General features: G+C 38.9%; 1 pseudogene across 1 annotated transcript; it reads right to left on the reverse strand.

Moving 5' to 3' along the window:
- Positions 1 to 303: 303 nt before the first annotated feature.
- On the reverse strand, positions 304 to 802 carry LOC112624749 (annotated as a pseudogene). Its single transcript, XR_003119470.1, has one exon. The product of XR_003119470.1 is annotated as a cytochrome c oxidase subunit 7A2, mitochondrial pseudogene (transcript).
- Positions 803 to 6513: the final 5711 nt, after the last annotated feature.

The raw sequence follows: 6513 nt of genomic DNA on the forward strand, positions 1-6513 counted from the left end.
TCTTTGTTTATAAGAGACACAGTATTCTTTTTCACATATACAGGCTTTACTGGAAATTTAAGCTGATTACACAATTAGAAACTAGAGAATTCTGACCAATAATGTTTCTCATCTTTATTATTCTGACTATTGCAACATCAATCTGATATTGTCTATTCTGAAACACTCTCCCCGTGATAATAACGTGGTCCTCAATGATTTTCTTCACATAAATTTGATGGATCTTTATTCTAAACAACTTCTACATATATTCTCTGTTAAAGAAGAATTTCTCTCCATCTTTTACCTTCTTTTCTTTAGGACTTTTATTTTTATTTATTTATTTATTTATTTATTTATTTATTTATTTATTTTTTCATGGTAAAGACTGCTTTATTGGCGGCAGTTAGTACAAGTCAATAAATATTGATCCCCAGAGAAGAGCTCGGTTATCAGATTACTGGTCCATAGAGAACGGAATGAAACTGAACCAAATGATTGCTGGGATGATCGAAGTCACTCCTGCTTCTTGAGAAATGCAGCCACAGCCAGCTGATACATGGCATATGCTGTTCCACCAACTGTAAGAATCATGGTGGCTCTATACAGGAGGACATCAGCTATCCCACCCTTTAGATACAGTGGAATTCCATCATCCTCCTGGAACAGTTTTTGTTTCTCTGGAACTTTATTTTTAAAATGCCTGTGGGAAGTAGTGCTTATGGTTCTCTGTCCAATCTGATGGAGAGCCAGCAGATTCCGCAGCATCTTGGCTGTTACTGACCAGCAACCGCCACAACTTAACACCAGCAACGAAAATGGCCACCTTCTTTAGGACTTTTAATCAGAACATGTCCTTCTCCCTAAGACAGGGACTATTAAGTTCTGGAATTCACTATCTTCTCTCCTAGTAGCCATAGTTATTTACCCAAAGCTAAATCTGTCTCCCTCATTGGGCATGAGACACACGAACATCTTGAAGAGGAATGCCTGTAACACTTTCTTCCTTTCCTTAAACACTGCTTTTAAAACAGCATGCCCCACTGTAGTTTGTCATTCATATTTTTGACCACTGTGCTTTCCAAGATAAAATATCTTAGTGGTAATACTTCTTGAATCTTAATTATTTCTTGAGTTAAGTGTACTTCCCTGGGCATGGGTGCTGAGCAGTATTCCACACTAAGAATATTTACTGTGAGTTAAATAGGGACTGGTTCACTTTTATTTTTTTACATGCTGCCTCAAATTAACCATGATGTACTTTGAAAGCTTCATGTTTTTGAACATGTCTTTCAGTTTGCTGCTAAAGGCCACATTGCACTCACGTGTGAACTTTGACAACACAGCTTTTTTAGCATCAACTGAGGCAAGTATTCCAACAAAAAAATCTTCTTGCCAAATTTTTTTTTAATAGAATGTTTCAAATACATTGATATGGTTTGGCTCTGTAATAAAGAAAATTGCTACCAGGAGTATTGCTATAATGATATCTGAAAACGTCAAAGCAGCTTTGGAATTGGGTAATGGGAAGAGGTTGGAAGAGTTTGGAGGGCTCAGATAGAAGACCAAAAGATGAGCAGAATTTGGAACTTTCTAGAGACTTGTTGAATAGTTGTGACCAAACTGCTGATAGTAATATGGACAGTGAAGTTCAGACTGAGGTGATCCCTGAGGGACATGAGGAACTCACTGGAAAATGAAGTAAAAGTCACTCTCGCTATGCTTTAGCACAGACCCCAGCAGCATTGTGCCCCTCCTCTAGGGATCTGTGGAACTTTGAACTTGAGAGAGATAATTTAGGTATCTGGTGGAAGAAATTTCTGAGCAGCAAAGCATTCAAGATTTAACCTGGTTGCTTCTAGCAGCATATGTTGGTATGTGTGAGCTAAGAGATGATCTGAAACTGGAAATTATATTGAAAACGGAAGCAGAGCATACAAGTTTGGAAAATTTGAAGACTGATCATGTGAGAAAAAAGAAAAACCCATTTTTAGGGGAGGAATTCAAGCCAACTATGGAAATTTGCTTAAGTAAAGAGAAGCTGCATGTTAATAGCCAAGACAATGAGGAAAACACCTGGAAGGCCTTTCAGAGACCTTCATGGCAACCCTTCTCATCACAGGCGTGGAGTCCTAGGAGGAAAAAATGGTTTCCTGGGCCAGGCCCAGGGATCTTTTACCCTGTGCAATCTCAGAGCACTGTTCGTTGTGTCCCAGATGCTCCAGCCGTAGATAAAAAAGTTCCAGATACATCTCAGGTTGCTGCTCCAGAAGGTCCAAGCCTTAAGCCTTGGTGACTTCCATGTGGTGTTAAGCCTGGAAATGCACAGAGGGAAACGGTTGAGTCTTGGGATTTCAGATCCTAGGATTTCAGAGGATATAAAGAAACACCTAGATGTTCAGGTAGAAGTATGATACAGGGGTACACAGCCCTCATGGATTACCTCTACTAAAGAAGTGTGGAGGTGAAATGTGGAGTTGGAGCCCCTACAAAGGGTCCCCACTGGGGCACTGCCTATTGGAGCTGTGAGGAGAGAGCCACAATCCTCAAGACCCCAGAATGGTAGAACTACCAACAGCTTGCATCATGCACCTGATAAAGCTGCAGGCACTCAACAGCAGTCTGTGAAAGCAGCTGTGGGGGGTTTACCCTGCAGAGCTGGAGGGCCAGAGCTTCCCAAGGCCTTGTGAGCCCAGTCCTTGCATTTATGTTCCCAGGATGTGAGACATGTAGTTCAAGGTGATTATTTTGGAGCTTTAAGATGTAATGACTGCCCTGCTGGGTTTCAGACTTTCATGGATCCTGGAGCCCCTTTGTTTTGCCCAATTTCTCCCTTTTGGATTGGGAGTGTTTGCGCAATGCCTGTGACCCCATTGTATTTTGGAAGTAACTAGCAACTTGTTTTTAATTTTACAGGCTTATAGTTGAAAAAGACTTGTCTAGTCTCAGATGAGACTTTGGACTTAGACTTTTGAATTCATGCTAAAATGAGTTAGGACATTGGGGGACTGTTGGGAAGGCAAAATTGTGTTTTGAAATGTGAGAGAAACATGAGATTGGGGAGGGGCCAAGGGAGGAATAATATGGTTTTCTCTGTGTTCCCACTCATATCTCATGTTGGATTATAATCGCCATTGTTGGAGGTGGGGCCTGATGGGAGGTGATTGGACCATGGGGGTGGTTTTTATGGTTTAGCACCATCCCCTTAGTGCTGTCTTGTGACAGAGTTTTCATCAGATCTGTTTTTTTTTTTAAATGTGTAGCACCTCCTCCTTCACTATCTTCCTCCTGCTCGAGTCATGTAAGATGTGCTTGCTTTCCCTTTGCCTTCTGCCATGATCAAAAGTTTCTTGAGGCCTCCCCAGCCACACTTCCTATACAGCCTGTGGCACTGTGAATGAATTAAATCTTTTTTAAAAAATAAAATAGTGTATTTAATACTATTAGTTCTTTATAGCCATGCAAGAACAGACTAATGCATACATTTTTATTGTGAAGGAACCTAAATATTATCATAATCATGTCCAGGATCCTTTCTAGCTCTTTGTTCACTGTTTCTTTTTAGCTCACTTCTAACTTTGAATCAACATACTTTGTGATGAGGTCTGCAGGCTTTTTTGGTCTCTTGTTGGTCTCTGTTGAAGAACATCTGGAAGTACCCCATCAGGTTGAAAAATCTCTCATTCTTCTTGCAAACCTTTGTCCTGTGGCCCCCTTTGTCCTTGAAGTCCAGCAGGTCAGCAGGTCTTGTACCACATATTTGTATTTCTCAGGATTTATAACAATTGTTGTCCTCAAAGTCTTGATGTATTCACTTCAAGGCTACAGCAGCAACTTCTGCCTGCGTTTCACCCGACTGAACAGTTGATTTATCTGTGTGAGATTGAGCACTTTGATCTCATCAAGTAAGTAGTCAGGCCTTTTCTGCAGAATTGCTGTACAATGTTCTCCTAATAGCTGTTTCTCCACAAAAGCAATCAGTGATTTCTATGTTCTGTCTTCTAAATATGTAATTACTGAATCTCCTTATTCTTCCAAATGTCTCCTTATGTGGTTAAGATATTCTGGACCATCTCTTTCGTGAATTAACCTTTAGTCTTCTGTAGCGTGTAAACAATGAGTCTCTTCTAAACATTTCGATTTAAATTAATCTTTATATAATTGAAGATGAGAGAACATATATGTAAATTTATAATAAGCTTCTGTCTATGGCTTCATGATCTTTCCCTCATTCAATCAATGAAAGAATGATATCAATGATTTTACTCCAATCCATTTCATCACTAATAATATAGTTTCTAAATATTTTCATCTCATCTCCCAGACAGGAGGAAGGCTGGAGTTCTGATGTATACAAGTATGATTAAAAAACAAGAAAATGCTTCTAATCATGATCATTTGTCTGCAGTGATCTTGCCAACATGTATTAACCTTCTTTAACAATAAAACAAGCGCACACTTGTAATCCCAGCATTTTGGGAGGCCAAGGTAAGGGGGATCACCAGAATTCAGGAGTTCAAGACCAGCCTGACCAACATGGAGAAACCCCGTCTTTTCTAAAATTACCAAATTAGCCAGGCGTGCTGGCCATTGCCTATAATCTCAGCTACTTGGGAGGCTGAGGCAGGAGAGTTACTTGAACCCAGGAGACAGAGGTTGCGGTGAGCTGAGATCGCACCATTGCATTCCAGCCTGGACAACAAGAGCGAAACTCCATCTAATCAATCAATCAATCAATCAATCAATCACTATCTATTGAGTCTTCAGAGGTAAGGATTCGTTCATGATCTTCACAGGCTTGGTGCAGCTGCTGGTAGAGTGGTAGTCTGTGAGGGGGAAAAAAAAAAAAATTTTAGCTTGGTGGAGCTCTTCTAGTTTTATCTTATTGAGGTATACCTATATGTATTTCACTACATCACAAAACTTCTGCCTCTTGTCCTCTTGTCCTGGGTGTAGTTACCAGGCAATTTTGTTTTGTTTCAGAAGTTCTTGATTAACAACTTCTTGGAGCTTCTTGGGTCCCCAGACTGGGAAGTGGTTAGGGGCTATCTGACCAGTGTGACGGACTTGGTGAGGCTCTTGTTGCAACCCAGGAGTGCTCAGGAACTGCCCCTTCCCAGGGGCTTCAACCAGGCATGGGCCATTTATTGCAATATCCCACCCTGAATGCCATCTGTGCCATCTCTGTCTACTTGTCCCTGTCTTACCATCCCTAGGCCACCTGGCCTCCATCCCCATCTCATATATATATACACACACACATATATAAGTGTGTGTGTATATATGTACATATATAAATGTGCGTGTATATATATATGTACATATATGTGTGTGCGTATATATACACACATATATATAACAAATATATATATATATTTAATTTACCTGGGCCAATATTTATGAATAACAAAAACAGATAAATTAAGCAACTGATTTCAGTTAGAATGCAGTTAGTGAAAACAGACAACTGAACTGGTATTAGAATGTATGGCAACTCACACAGTTCTTCATTATCTTTCTCCAATTTTGGTTCTGCACACTTGCATTCATCTCCTTATTATATTTCTCAGCAAGGTGGCAATAACTAGATTTTTTTCTCTTGTGAGAAGATCCCAATTTAGACAAATATTGGGCAACAAACTCTTTCATTTGTTACTAAGTAAACTTGAGTTAACATTAGTTGCCATTGGTCAAAAAATTAAGGATTGACATGTATGAGAGAATTGGTAAATGCTAACAGACAGAGAACAAGGTGAAAAAATGTTTAGGCTTCTGTAATCTTTAGTATGAACTAAACATTAAAATTAGCCACTTAGAGAAATGTACCCCCAAAATAAATTTTAAGTTAATAAGTAACATGAGTTGCTGATTTTTCAAAGTTTGATATTTGTCTTTATATGTTATTTATAGTTTTTATAGTTGGTTGGTGGGTTAGCTTTTGGCCATATCTCTTTAAAATCAAATAATTCTTTTCCAATTGCTTCTGGATTTTTAAGTTGTAGGAAAATGTTCTCACTTCTTGAATGGGTTAGAAAATTTCTGTAATAACTAAATTAAAGTCAATTGTAAAATTAAAACAAAGCATTGTAAAAGAAGTAAATAAATAAAAGGCAATTGTAGAAGAGTAAAAAAATATACTTTATTTCTACCCTTCTAACTTCTTGGCTAGGTGTCCTGTATCAAAAGACAAAATAGAAGGAGAAAAGTGTATAACTTTAATTAATGTAAGTTTTACATTACATGGGAACCTTTACAAGGAAATGAAGATGTGAAGAAACAGATAAACCTGAGTGTCTTTAGGTTTAAAGAAGTGTAGGGAGTCATGGGAAAATGTCATTGGCTCAAAAGATCTATTAGTTACTAGTAGTAAACTAAGGGGAATTTAACAAGAGCTGTTCTTTCAGATTCTTCTTGGCATTTCTCCATTTTCAGAGATAAGGTTGCTCCTTTCCTCTGGGCATAAGGAGGGCACTTCTCATTTGGGAGTCTTATGACCTGCTTCAGGGGAAGGTCACAGAGTCCTGCTAGCACCTA

This window comes from Theropithecus gelada, chromosome 5 (assembly GCF_003255815.1).
Source record: "Theropithecus gelada isolate Dixy chromosome 5, Tgel_1.0, whole genome shotgun sequence".
NCBI classification, from domain to species: domain Eukaryota; kingdom Metazoa; phylum Chordata; class Mammalia; order Primates; family Cercopithecidae; genus Theropithecus; species Theropithecus gelada.